Source organism: Caretta caretta, chromosome 1 (assembly GCF_965140235.1).
Source record: "Caretta caretta isolate rCarCar2 chromosome 1, rCarCar1.hap1, whole genome shotgun sequence".
Taxonomy (NCBI): Eukaryota; Metazoa; Chordata; order Testudines; family Cheloniidae; genus Caretta; species Caretta caretta.
Genome location: NC_134206.1, coordinates 110495186 through 110510363, shown reverse-complemented (window position 1 = coordinate 110510363; position 15178 = coordinate 110495186). Strand labels below are relative to the sequence as shown.

The 15178-nt window shown below is 43.9% G+C and overlaps 1 long non-coding RNA gene across 1 annotated transcript in view; it reads left to right on the top strand.

Annotated features, from left to right (window-relative positions):
- Positions 1–10495: 10495 nt before the first annotated feature.
- LOC125638994 (uncharacterized) overlaps positions 10496–15178 on the top strand; it is a 93377-nt gene continuing 88694 nt past the window's right edge. The window contains exon 1 of the long non-coding RNA XR_012669073.1: positions 10496–11269. This is a non-coding gene — a long non-coding RNA (uncharacterized LOC125638994). The remainder of the gene's footprint in view (positions 11270–15178) is intronic.

Below are 15178 nucleotides of genomic sequence, written 5' to 3'. Positions count from 1 at the left end.
AAATGTTTTGTTGGCATGGTTTTGCGTGCCTTGTGTGTTCGCTGGAGGACCACAGGGACACACCATCTGCATTCCTGAGCGCTAGCCTTACATTTGAATCTTCTGCCTGCGTGTCCTTAGAGACCACACGCTCTCTTCAATTCTCACCGAACTTTCTCTCACTCCTTTTAAAAGATGGGAGTGGTGAAATGGTTGGGAGAGCCTATATTATTCTCATATATTTATTCAATAGACCTTTTAATCAATCCAGTACATCCATATGAACGCACTGGTTTAAAACCTACGCTATTGACTTCCAGAGCAACAGCTTCGCAGCTGTTACAGTGGTTTGTATATAGTAGCACACTTCGGTAGATTAATAAATAATATCAACATGCCAGTCCATATCTCGATGTTTACTATGTTAAATGTGGAGTTGAAAAGACAGTGGCCCGATCCCGCACTCCTTACTCAGAGAAATCTCCCACGGCTATATCAGCGCCGGTCTCCGAATTGTGTGGTAGAGATCTATCCATTCTTCCTAAGGAGTTATATCTACTGGAGCATTGCCTGGATGATGACTGTAGACTCGGACCATAAATGTTTCTAAACAAATTAATGACATGGCTGTTCCAAGTATTGAAAATACACAAAGGCCTAGTCCATAATATAGGCTAATCACCTAAATTGCCATTGTTATATATTTAGATCTAGGGGTGTTAAAGTACCGGAGGCTCCTAAATGTATATACAAACATCTTGTATTTCTATAAAGTAAACATGGACAAGTTAATTCTTTGTGAAAAGGTTAAAGGGAACATTTTTGTTCCCTTGCTGACCAGTGAGACAGATTACAGTGATTTTGTACTGCGTTGCAAATAAGGGTGTATAACGAAAGTGACGATATATCCTTAATACCCTGTAAATGCCCATTCTATAGTACAAATACACATATATGTATTAGGATCATAATAATATTTCATCGTGTGGGGGGAAATGGACACCCGATATCCCCTCTTTTTCTCCCACTTTATGTGAGTGTTAATTTTCGTAACCCTAATGGCTGTCCAAAGTATAGAAATAATACCAGTCACCACCATTACTATAGAACTTTTGTACAGTAGGGTTGTTATAATATACAAGGCAGCAGCACGATGCTGTGTGTCCAGATTAAACAATTTTCGTTTTAGATTACTGGACATTAAGTAGTAATCTCCTCACGTTCATTTTGATTAATTTAGAAGAATAATATTACTTGAAATTTTTGATTGAATGTATGAGGCCTGCTCCTGCTCCCACTATATTCGATGAGAGTTTTGCTATTGACTTCAATGGGAGCAGGATCCAGGCGCTATTTTGCAATCTGCTGTTTGTTTGTTGTTTGAGGCAAAACTTCCCTTGAAGTCATTAGTGAAATCAATGGGAGATTTACTTAACTAAGGATTATAGGATGGGGCCCCTCAGTGTTTTAGTAGCCCGTTTATTTTAGCTAATGATAATGAGTTTGTTACATCTGTAGAGGAAAAACAAGCCAAACATTTTAGTTGTTTAATAATGTATTTTAAAAGTTACCAATTAATAAGTGTGTGTGTGTGGGGGGGGGATTGTTTAGGAAATAAATACGTTTCCCCTTTGACAGCTGATAAAGAAAGGAGAGTTGAATATTGTAATAAACCAACAGATAAAGGCAATGATTTATAAGAAGTTTTAACTGTTTTTTTCACTTAACGACCGAGTGATATTTTATTTTTGAAATTAGATTTTAAAATAGCCAAAGACCTGAACATAAGTTGCATGAAACAGTTTTGGTGACATCTTTTCCATAGGAATTCGGCAGTTCGTTTAACACCTACCCCGAGATCTAACGTTCATCACAGGAAGAAGTTATAATCCTTGGAATTTGGATAACTGACTTTGACTCAGTATAGATTTTTTTTCTCTATCAATCATATTCCCTCAAATTGTTTCCAAATATGACATTGCCCTTTGTTTCCCCGGGCATTTAAACTGACGGTAGATGTTTAGCCTTGAATTATACTGCGCTATTGCAAGTGTTCAAAGCTTCCGCAATAAACCTTTTATGGATTATGTTACTATGGCCCAGTTGCAGGCACTCTGGGTGCCTGCATTTATGAGCTTTAGACTCAAACTGCAGGTGTAACTTGTTGCCAAGTGACAGTTGATTGACAGCTGCTGCGTGTGCCAATCAGGCAGCAACAGGGCATCCAGCGCCAAGACTCCGGGTCTGGCAAGGGGAGAAGAAAAGCCGTACACTAGCTCATCCACAATCTTTCTACTTTCTCTGGAAGCAATGCCACCCCCTCTTCCAGTAAACAAACACCCCTCCCCCCAAGCAATAAAACCCATCGACTCCCCTCCTTCCACAACAACAAAACTGCCGCAAAGAAAATACCCACCAACCATCCAAACTCAGACAGGCAAGGGCGAGGAGCTCTGCCTAGCAGTGATGCTGTTTGGATGAGGCCATGTCACATTGGGCCACCCCTTTGAGGATCGCCAGGGGAATAGCGCACCCCTATGTTCCCCCCCCGGGACAGACAGAACAGCTAGCTGTGAATGCGAATCTTTGCCCTCACCCTCAGAGCTTCACTGGTGGGTTCACTTAGTGTGTGTGTGTGTGAGTTGAGCTCCTTGTCTACATTTGCACTTCGTTCTTGTGTATCCTGACAGGAGATTGTGACGTTCTTGTACAGCACCGACTTGGGATAAGGAGCCGCCCAGGCTAGTGAGCAGGCATCTAAGTTCCTGCTCTTTCCTTTGGCCCTACTTCCCAGTGTGTTGTGGGCTGCAGAGCGCAGAGCAGATCCAGGCTCGAGCCTCGAGCAATGAGGCCTCCAGGCCTTTGAGAACTTTGCAGAAGTGAAGCTAAAAGCGAGTGGACTCCGCGAGGCTGTGCGATAGCGGGACAGACACTGTCTTGCCGGCATCGCCCCGCCGGGGGCGGAGGCTGGGGGCCCCCACACGGACTGGCTGCGGGGAAGAGATTCCCCCAAACTCGCTCTGTGCAGCGAGAAGTGCAGTTCAAAGCAGCCCGAAGTTCGGCGGGGGCTGGAGAGGAGAGCGGGGGCTGGGGACAGCCTGGGTGGGGGCGGGGACGGTATTTTTAAGAAATAAATGCAGGGCTGATGCCTCCGCTCCTCCGGGGCCAGGATCCTACGAGAAAACCTAAATGTCGGGGAAAGCCGGGCCAGCGGAGGCGTCCGCCCCCCCCCCCCCCACGCCGGCAGCGGGGTAGAAAGGGTTAAAGGTCCCGCATCCGGCAGCCCGGGGGTGGAGGAAGCGCAGGCTTGGCCCGCTTGCGCTGCGTCGGGAGCCACAAGTGATTCCCTCCCCCCAGCCCCGGCTCCGCTTGGCTGCGAGCCGCACCTCCCCGGGGGGCGTCTCCCCCCTGCGTGAGCGCGCCTGTGGCGGGAAGGGAGCCCAGCTGGGGGATCCCGCCTTGCCTGCTCTGCAGCCCGCCTGCGCCTCCCGCAGCGGGCCAGAAGCCGGCGCTGTGGCTGCTGCCAGAGGTCGCGAGCGGCTGGGCCCCTGTGAGGAGGAGGAGAAAGCAACGCCTGCGGCAGAGGACCCAGCTCCGGGCTGCAGCGAGCCAGCGATGGGCTCCGGAGGAGATCCCCTGCGCAGGCTGCGATCGCCGTCTGCTGGCTGCAAAGTAACTCGGAAACACCGCCTCGCTGCCTGGCTCAGCTTCCCTGCCCAGAGCAGTGCCCGGAGCTTCAGCCCCCTCCAGCTCACCTCTAGCCCTGCTCTCCCCACACCCCAGGGTTCAGCCTCTTCCCCGTCTGATTGCAGTCCCGTGACAATCCCCGTGCCGATGTCCCCCCACAGCCTTGGCTTTAAGCAGCATCCCTTCCTGGTCGCCCATGCCCATATTGAACAGGCTCCCGGCCAATGCAGAATCAAAACCGACTCTGCTTGTGAAATCCAGCTCGGAGCATCATCTGGACCAGAGACAAGCAACCGGAGCAAAAGAACAAATCTCGAGTGGCTCGGTAACTTTGCAAAAACGTGATCATGCTTTGGACTCAAAGTAATAGCAAGTTGGGTTGGATAGCGACTGAGACAAGGGTAAATAAATAAAGTCCTTTCCCTTTCCAATACAAACAGTTAATCTGGAGATCGTAACTCCACAATCCTAAAGCAAATATATCATCTCTCTGTGTGTTTTCTGTTGTCGCTTCCTTGCTCGCCGGGTGAAAGCGTTTGGAGAATCTCTGGAGCTTTCGAGTAGGGGCTCACCCTGTGAACAGTACTCGCACATATAATTCAAATTTCACAGCTGACCTGCTCTGAAAACCTCAATCAGCTTCTAATTGAAGGGAAAACAAAATATTGCTTCCCTACAGCAGAGCTAACGATTTAATCATTATATCAGACATTATAGCTTTTAATTAGGCTAATGCTGATACTGTATGGAAAGAGATAATTCAACACAGTTCTTGATGAATTCTGTAATTGGGTTAACGGAGGAGCAGTTGGGGGAAGAGACGTCAATATTCAAGCTGTGTCTACAGCCACCAGGTTTATGAATGAAAGAAAAGGGAAAAGGCTAAATCCCCGACAAGAAATGTCTTTCCCCTTTCCCAAGGAGAGCTGTGCCATCAAGGGAAAGCTCCAAAAGGCAAAGGTTACTCTAACCACGCACCATGTACCCCCCAAAATAAGCAGTCATGATCCTTCTCCAAATCCTTTAGTTGCCGTTTTAATTCTTTCTTGTCAATATTAGGGATGAAATAAAACCCCAATGAGACCCGAACGGCAGCTTCTTCTCAGATCTTTAGGTGTTTTATTGTTAGTCATACAAACTATTCCTAGGAAACGGGAATGATTTGTCCTGTCTCTAAAGTTGGGTTCGATGTGTTTCCCCTCAAAATCAACGAAAACAGAGCTTCTTAAACATGGACCACTGTCCTTTTTCCAATGTCAGCGCACTGATGAGCCAAAGTCACCAAAACTTAATGACAACACACAGGAATCTGTAAGGGACAAAAGAATGGGACATACACATAGAAAGGAAAAACAGAGGGATATTAACGTGTGACTATTAACGTAAATGTTGATGAAATATTATTAAAACCAAGCAGATTCCCTTAGTATAAACAACAACCCCAACTGCTTGGGAAATAAATGTAGCTCTGAAGCTACCTAAATGGAACGGATTGCACTACTGGGACGTTTATAACAGTTGTCTAGGGAGGGATACTAAACTAAATATAAAAGTGCATTCAATACATTAGTCTGATGTCTTAAAAAAAGAATAAATGGTTGTTAATAAACAATTCGATCACTTCCTAAATACATCGGTAATTATGGTTTTGTAAACCATAATTATCGCGAAACCAGATGTTTAAATGAGGTCCGGAAGAGCCATTTTCAAAGGGAATTTTGCTCAACTTTTTCCAGATCAAGCCAGTATTGATAAATTACTCTTCCGTGCGACAGGAAGAGTTTGGAAATTTTGTTGTCACTCCTTCATTTCTATCTGATACTGACTTTCAGTAAGTGCTTTATATTTTGGTTGCGCCTCAATGAAATAGTATCGATCTTCTGTATGTGTGATCTACACTGCAGTCTACAGTCACACTGAAGTTTCATCGGAGCCCTGTCTTGTGGATGAACTGGCAGATTCAAGAGCTAACAATCAGGGAGAAACTGCAAGACACACTTAAATGAAGCTGGGATTGTTAGCCTGAGACTAATGGGAGAATTCTCTGCCCCCTTTTTTTTTCATTACAGGATATATCGATATTAGTACCTATTTGAACAGGGCCTGATCCTTAGTCCAACACGAGTTTGGGGTTCGCAAAAAAGGCAGGACCCGTCCTTTCATCATGTTTTGTCAGCAGGAGTCTTTTATAAAATGCTTGTTTATATTATGTATTAACCAAACTTCCAGCACAATATTGTTTTGATAGAGAAATATGCTGTATTGTGACCCTTGTCTTATTTTATCAATAATTACACTAATATTAAACGGGTCATTGATAAGATTCCAGTGACACAAACCCCTGTAATTAACAGCCTGAATACACCTTTTTTGCCCTACATAAAAGTTGTAATTTTCAAGTCTGTTCTGTTCTGTTTTTTTTTTTTTTTTTTTACTGTTAAAGTACACACGTGTAATGTGCTAATCAGGATGCAAAATACCAAATGTATTATGAAACGTGAGGTTTATGTTGTCTTATTTGGTCAGTTTTAAGGGATACTAGACCATTGCTTTTCACAAGACACGTTAATCAAAAGATACTTTAGACAAAAAATGTGCCGAATAATTGACCTCCTAGTATATGGAAAATATTTTGGGGGTGATGTTTTTGTGAAGTTTAACTTTTAAATAGAGACAAAGAAGAACAGGTAAAGTGGGCAAGAAACGGTCATACTGAGAAAATTTGGCTTTAAAATTGGGCTTTTGTTCTATGGAGCATTAAGATACTGAAAAGCGCTACAAGCTACAGTAGAGTATTACTTGTAAACAACAGTAAGACAATATCTCACGAATTCATGGCGCGTCGCCTAGAAAAACTGGAATGATAGCATTGTAACTAAAATATTTCTATTTGACAGCCTCACTCGTTAGCCAAAAATAGAAAAGGCCTCACTCAGTCAAAGAGGTAGACAAGTCAGAACGAATTTATATGAAATAAGTAAATAACGAAAGAAAGAAGAGAAATCACAGAAGCTTTTTCTGGCGGACCATCCCAGTTATTGCAAATTAGATTAGCTACACAGGCTTCAATATAAACATGACATGAGGTTCACAGGAGAGTGAAAGGATCATCCACTCCAATCTCTCTTTTCATCGAAGCATCTCACATAAATTACATCTTGTCCTTTAATACACTTTTCAATGAGATTAAAACATCACTTTGACACAATTTCAAGCCTTTTCAGTCGCATCCAGTGCTTACTTCGGAAAACAGCAAACAAGGGGAAAAGTAGAAACATCTAAATAATCTCAAAATGCTATTCTGGAAGTTAAAAACACCCAGAGGAAATAAATGATCCTTTTGCTCCATCTAAAGCCATTAGCGTAGTCATCTAAAGGCATCAAACTCCACCAAGCAAAGAGAATAACCCTATTTCCTTTGCAGCAAGCGGAGATATTATGACTACTTGGCTGCAGCTAGGAGACCCTCTCGCCGTATTTATTTGCCTTTTTGGGTGCGAGTGATTTGAAAAAAATCCTCATTTTACAAGATCATTTACCTGATACTTCACATTACACCTGCACATTGTTAATGAGGTGTACCTTATGCACACTGTAATGCTGGATAGCTACACGCCTATACAAATAAATATTTTATCACACGATCATTGGAACATACACATGTCTATACAAATAAATATTTTATAACATGATCATTGGAAAGGCTGGAAAAAGAGTGGTGGGGGACTGCTCTATTGACAAACAGTCCAGGGTAGAAAATGAAAGCGCTTGCAACTTTCTACATTTGTTCTTTAACTGAAACCAACAAAGTTGATGCAAAAGGCGAGATGTATACAACACCACGCTGATTCCGCTAATTTAGAACACTCTCAGTTCTATGAACCTGTGCAGGTAAAAGACAGGTGTATTCGCTTCAAAATATAATACTAGCAGCTCTTCTCTTTTTCCTCGGTGCCATGTAGAGGTAACTATCGTCCAATCAGCTCTGGGTTCCTAAACCTATTTGTAAAGGAACTTCAGATGAAAAGGGTTATTTATATTTAAATTGATTATCTGGACGTATTAATCTAGCTACTAATCCTTTTTGATGGACAATACTCTGCATGTATCGCTAAGCTGAGGAATTGAATGCAGAAACCTTCCCTTCCTTTTGAATCCTATCGTTTAAAGTTTGTTTGGTCCGGATCGTATTTCACGAAACCAAATCCCGCTGTTCTGGTTTACAGGAGGGTATTTTCACAACGTAGTTGTATGCAGGGTCGTGTGTAGCCTTCGCTTTGGATACAGCCGCCCAATATCTGTCACTCTTCGTCTGCCCTACACCCCCCAACACTTGGGCAGGATAGTCCTGGGGCCGGGGATGTATTCCTTCCCCTCTCCCCCTCTTCCAGGCACATGGGGAGCCAACTCCGAGACTTTCAGAGATTGCAGGCTCAGGGTTAACCCTTCGCTCTGATGGGGCTGTCTCCCCCCGCCCCTAAAGGGTCCTTCTCCCAAGAGGGATTTGTGCAGTTATTTTGAACTCTTGTCCCAGGGTTTCATTTCATACCATCTGCATGTGCTGTAAGTGTCATCACACGTCAGGGGCTCACGGCTACCAAGGCACCATTGACCTTATACAGAAGACAAGCCCCCCAATTTGGCTCCCAACTGCACCTCACTGCCACGCCCAAGTCAATATATACGCGCTCAGGTCAATGTGGATGCTCCAACATTTACAACGCAGAGCAACTAAACTACCCGCAGACCGCTGGGTTGTCTCGCCCTTTCCTGGATATCCTCTTAGTCCCCAAGCGTGCACTAGCTGGGAGAGCACCTTCACATTTTTAAAGTTTCGGGCCAACTTTTTAAGCACGCTGTGGTACAGGCTCAGCGTTTTCCTTTGACAGCCGGCCTGACCCGTGAAGTTTATCTCGAACGGAATGTTGCAGGTAAAATAGCTACTCTCGCCTAAACTAACTAGCTACTAACTAGCTACTAGCTATATTTTGTGGTCAGCAATGAGCGACTATTTAGCAGGTTTGGCGTGGGTCGCGGTTTACTTTACAACGACTTTGCTTAATGACAAGAAGGTTTTTCCATGTCCCTTTTCTCGTGGATACTGTAAATACCCAGATGCTTCCCAGCTTCCCCCAATCTCTCTCCCACACACTGACACACACACCTTAACAAAGGCTTTCAAACCGAAACCCGCTGCAGCAGCCTGCGGGAATCAATGCGATAAAACGGGTTTTTAATGGGTTAATTGACTGGAGTTGCTATCATGTTTAAACACCTGTTTCTGAAAGGAGATTCAGCCAAACCCTGTCCCCTCCCCAATCGATAGCTGCTCCATTGCCTGTTGATCGACCAAAACAAAACAAAAAATCCATTTCACCTTTTAAAGTTCGTGACAGTTTATGGCAACCATACGGGGAGGCCTCACATAATACCTACAACAGCTCAGAGCCAGCGGCTACCCTCTGCTCTCAAGACCATGCAAGATTACCCCCAATAATTAAGAGTTTCTTTAGCGGTCCTTATTTATTGATTGAAGGCTCTCGTCCTTTCACATAATGAAACTTAAGGAGAATGCGATCTCGCACGCAGGAAGTAATAGATTTCCGTGTCACCGTTACACAAGGCTCCGACCCAAATGTGATTAGATCAGCTCAAAGTATTAGCTGCCCGAAGTTCGCGGGGCGGCTAGGGGGCAGGTGCTGCTCATCCAGGCTGCCCGAGAGATGCTCGCAGCCCGTATGAACGCGCCTTGCCAGGGGCAGGGCGGCACTCCTGATAGCGGAGGGCTGCCTTTCCTATTGATCTTTTTGTTGGCAGGATGCATACGGTCAGGACCGCCGGTCAGTCAACGTTCAATTGATTCTTTGCCCCCAGACACCTTTCACTCAATGGCACCCGCGGTCATTTGACACGGTCTTTTTTTTTTTTTTTTTTTAATCTAATTGCAAAACCGCCGCATTAGCTCCTTCCCCAGCGCGCAGGCCAGGGGAGCCCGCAGCCGCCGCCTCCTCCGCTGAGCCAGGAGAGCAGCAGCAGCTGCCCCTCGCCGCCAGAGACCTGCCCACCCTCCGCTCCCTTCTGGGGAACTGGGGGGGGGGGGGGGGTGCAGCAGCCCAAAAAAAAAAACACTGCAAAAAGCCCGCTCAGTGTCACAGCTGAGAAACCAGCGAGGGCAACCTCCCTTCCCCCTGCTCTAAGTGCCAAAAGCAAGCTGGGAGCCGCCCTCCCCTCCGGAAACTCGGCGCTGAAACCTCCCCTCCGCCCGCCCCCCCGGGTGAAGACCCCCCTCCAAAGTTCCAGGCACACTTACAGTTCCTCTTCCAGCTCCAGCCTCCTCCCAACAGCGGCTCAGGGCCAGGCTTTCCCCCTGGGCAATCTGACCTTGACACCTTCCTCAAGCCTCGCTGCCCAGACACACCCATCTGGAGAGCTCGCCACAGCGCTGGCTAGTGACACCTCCAGAGAGCTAGGGAAATGCCTCCCCTCCTCGCCCCTAGCCCAGCCTAAGCCGGAGAGAGGTGTCTCTGTGTCTCAGCCAGCGGTGCCCGGCTACACCGGCACGCTCCGCACTCACACCCAGCCACACACTGCCCGGGGGAGAGAGAGAGGGAGAGAGAAGGAAATGAAATTTATTATTGATAGAAAAGACTTTAAAGACAATTTCAAGTTATTGTTTCCCTCTGGAAAAAGAGGGGCTTGTCTCTCTCCGCTCCCCCCCCCCCCACATAATGAAACGCCTTTTGTGTGGCCCTGAACAATACCAAACAAGTACTCTAATAAATAGCCACTTTTTTGTTCCGTCTCGACAGTGAATAGAATTGAGCAGTTGGTTTGAGAGCAGCTGGGACGCTGCTTGGAACAGGGAGGTGGAGCCGAGCCCTTCCTTTCCTTTCCCTTCCCTTCCCTTTTCTCTCTCTGGCTCAGATGCACTTTCCGCTCTAACCTTGTCTTTCTCCCTCCCTCGCGTGCTGGCCCACTTTCCCTTATCTCTCCCTCAGCCTTCCCCTTTCCCTGGGAATATTTCGTGTATGCAAAGAGCATCCTTTCGGTAACCTCAGCTGCTCTAGGCACCTGTGCTGCACAGTTACCTCTATTTGGATCCTTCACCCCCCACTCCCTCGATTATTCCAGTCTTTGATCACTTCTTAGGTTTCCCTCTTTTCTTCCCCGGAGTCTTTAAATAGCCCCACAGCTCCGAATTAACACTTCGTACACTGCCAGACCCTCCTTTCCACTCCTTTGTTGCCAATAAACTTGGATTTCTCACTGAGCCTTCCATGGCTTCCTTGGGGTTATATAATCGGGAGGATGAGCTGCTTATTCCTCGCTCTTTTCCTCCCTTTAGTTTCTTGAGGATAAAGCTTTTTGCTCCTTGTCAGTTTCCCCTTCTCTTCCCGAGGGATTTTACTGAAGGTTTGCACCTTTTGCAATCTGTGATACTCATGTTAATCTCTTCTTTTTTCTACATAGAGCTGCTAGTTTTCTTTCTGTACTTTCTGTAATACTCCTCTCCAGTCCCTTTCCTATCAACATGACAACTGCTCTAGGAAAGACAGTCGATAGAGGTTATTAAAATGGACACAAAGCAGCTAAAGATTTTCAGGTAAAGCGAAGAGCAATCCGTTTCTTTTCTGCTCTAGGTGGCTGGGTGGGCGAGGGTGTATATGTGTATGTGTAGGGATGCGGGTGGGGGGGCAATGGGGATTTTTGGCCAGCACCTGAGCCTATGAAGGAGGCTGTGGCTGCTCCTACTCTGCAGGGGGATGAGAGAGGCCAGGGCAGCCTGCATGGGCACTGGAGGCAGCTGGTCGCTAACATTATTATATATGGATGCTTTCCATTTCCGTCCATACGTTCTGGAATGGATGTAGTCCTCATCACAAAGAAGGAGCCTAACTTTAAGCGGCTACTTGCTTTGCAGTGAGATTAGAGCATACCTGTTTGTCTTGTGAAGATTACAGAAAGCATCTGAGGTTAACCTATTCTGCAGCACGTCATACCCAGAGACTCTAAGATTATCTATAGCTAATATGCCTTTTTGTCCCCTGCATTCATCAGAGATCTTTTAACCAGAGTCGCTTTCTATTTTAAATAGCGAATACTTTTTATTTGTTTTGTCTGTTTTGGAAATGGAAAGGCAAATATGATTTCCCTAGAAATCTGTGCTCTATATGTATCATTGGGCATGTCTCTGAGAGCCAAGACACAGAACACTAGACTGCTCTTTATCCAGTCGGTATCAATCCATAGACAAACGCTGCCATTTGTAAATTATTTGTTAGCTGCGCTTGAATTAGCCAAGGCAAATCATCCCAGGACCCCCCCTCCCGCCCTTTTAATTCTGAATGGTAGAAAAGCAACGGTATACCGTGCATGTTTTCTGAAGGGTCCGTGTCTTTCTCCACAGAGAAATGGATCTTTAAAAACCCCGCGCCCACACGTATATGTATAAATAATCCCCGCTGCAATAAAACAGAACCTGGGGTGGGGGGTGGGGGTCTATTTTCTGAAATTCTATTTATTTTAACCCCTTTCCCCTGTTGCTTCTAAGCGGACCTTTGCTCTCACTTCCCGAACACACCGACTCTAACTACGTGCAGTGTTAAGAAACGCTGATAAACGACAGTTTTATCGGTCTGGTGCAGACACGAGAAACTCGGGGACACAACAAAACGCACATGCACTACGTTTGGGACTGGATCTTTTCCAGCAGCGGACGCGTTTCCTTTCTATATGGAAAATGGAAACATTTTGGAAGGCAGAGTTAAAACTTCGACTTATCTTTTTACACGTTAAATAACCGAAAGAATGGGTAGGACATTCCGGAAAGCTTCAAACCCTGCAAATATTTGAATGGTTTTTGTAAAGTAGAGCAGCTGTCAGTCAGCTGGCTTTGACAGCCTGCCACAATTTTGTCACTTAATAGTGGGTGTTAGGCTAAGTGCAAAACACTCCGGCAAACAGATGTCAAACCTACATCTCACATAAATGTGGGTTGTGAAATTGAGTTTTAACCCACATATCGGTTTTTAAAAAGCGATGCCAGTGTGTAAACTCTATACAGCCTGGAGGCACTGACAACCTCCCGTGTACGCTTTTTATTTAGACGAGAAATCTGACCGCCAAATTATAGCTACATCTCTCTAACAGCGGACTATGGGAAGGCTACTTGGCAAAGTATAAATTAAAGAGAGATACGATGGCGCTTTTCAAGGGGCTGAGTGCCGTATATATTGAAAAACAGAAAGCTTCATTTCTTTAGTATGGTTTCACTGTTCAACTGTAAAGTATTAGGAAGGAGAGAGAAAGGGATTTATAAAGCTGAAGTTTTGGGGGCCTGTTAAGTTCCTCTGGGCAGAACTCGAGTTATGGGTGAGGGGCGGGGAAGGGAACATAAAACAGATACAATAATGAGCGAGGCTGGGCCGTGCAGAGTGCATAGGTCACCAGGAGCGTTTAAGGGAACTGTGCTGTAGCATCAAGAAATCATCGGGATAATTCTTGGCCACTGCATTAAAGGACACACTGGCATTTGATGAGGCAAATAATGTTTACAGTTATTTTAACTGCAGCTAATATTCAAATGACGAGCTGTTTTTTTTTTAAAAAAAAAACATGTCATTTCAAGATCTGTCTCCTTCCCAATATGTGCTTTTTTTTTTTTTTTTTTTGCTTTAGACACCCCCTGTCAAATTTCCTTTGAACGTTAAAAAAGGTCATAAATATTTATGTTCATTGCATGAGGTGGTCAGAATGCAGCAAGGGGAAAAATGATCATTCATCCTACAAAGCATGTTATGTTGCTAGTATCACTTTCTTTGTGCCCACTTTATCATTTCGGAGTTCCTGAACAAAGCAACATAATGAGTGGACTAAATGAAACAGGTATATTTAGGATTATTCATGTTAATCATTAACCATAAATTAAACACACACTCCGATCATTTTATACATAGCCTTGTGCACTTAATTGGCACATTTACATGATCATATTTTACACTGACTTCACAGAGTAGTTTATATTAAATTATTATTGATAATATATAGTTACTGTTAACTTTATGCCGTATTTGGCTTTGCTCACTCATAAAAAATGTGTTTTGAGTACAATGCTTTCCTCCTGGTATAACCTATCAATTCTTCATTTTTAGAAGTGTAATTTGTGCCAGGAGCATCAGATTATAAGATTTAGACTACTCACAAAACTTGGTGAAGGGAAAATACTTTATCCTCCAGACTTTTTTAAAGCTCAGGGGAAAGGAAAAGCTTTCCCTCCTTAGTAAGTATATTACATTTAGGACATTATTTTAAAATTCTGACTTTGCACTGCAAATATGGACTCACAGCTCTTTCAGAACAATTGTTCGTAATCAGAGTATGGACTCCTCCGTCAATGAATCAGACCCAATTCAATTGAGATTCACCTGAAAGTTGCCCTGAAATTCATTTTCCATTTCTGATCATAAAATGTAGACTTTGGAAAATGTGTAAGAGCTAATGAACATCTATGAGTCTATAATATTAATATACTAGGCTACTCAAAGCCCTCTTGGGGCTGATCCTGAGCCACTGGAGTCAATAGCAGAACTCCCAGTGACTTCTAGAGTGCAGAATTACTACTTCCATTCCATTATAAATAAAAATAAAAACTTTGTATTTGGCAAAATATTAAATGAATACTTTTGCTTTATTTTTGCATGTTTACATTAAAGTTTATACACATGAGAAACCAACTTTAAAAGTCAGTTATAGCTACAGCTTGTTCAGCAACTTGTTAAAATACACAGATTGGACCTGAAGTTATTCCATGGAACTAGAATGTGTGCCCTGAAATTCTCTATTTAGTTTTCTCATGCAGAAAAATAATATACGCCTAATATCCAATGAAGGTATACAAAATGCAGTGCCACTATAAAAATATACCTCTGTGATCATTATTTTCAGGCAAGGAAGTGATCAGCTCTTCTGGGAAAATATTCATATTTAATACAAATAGTCTTTGATAGATAGCGACTGCTATTGTCATCCCAAAAGAAATAATTTTATCCTTTAACTATTATGGCTATTGATACTATTTTCTTGCTATTCAGAAGTAAGTATATTATCACATTTCCATATAAGCATGATTCTATGTCTTCCAGTACACTGCCATTAAGTAGTTCTAATCCCCAGATTTCCAAGTGGAATTGACCCTAGTTATGTAGTTTTTAATAAACTGTTGCAATTTTATGAAGTCTAGAAATGAAACCCAGTGACTGTCTGAGTATCCTAAAAATTGCTTGAAAATATACATCTGCACCCTCTGTAACTGCAATGTCACCAGAAAAAACAGAGCACTCAATTTATATTTATTCCTGTAGTTCAAGCATTAATATTTGCATGTTTTTCAGCTGGAAGTATTATGGCACTTTTATAAGCAATAGATGTAGTGAATGACTGTACAATAACATTGGGAATTGAAATAAAGGAGACTGGGTTTTTACAATGTAGGGGAGGAAGCCTGTGTCAGTCT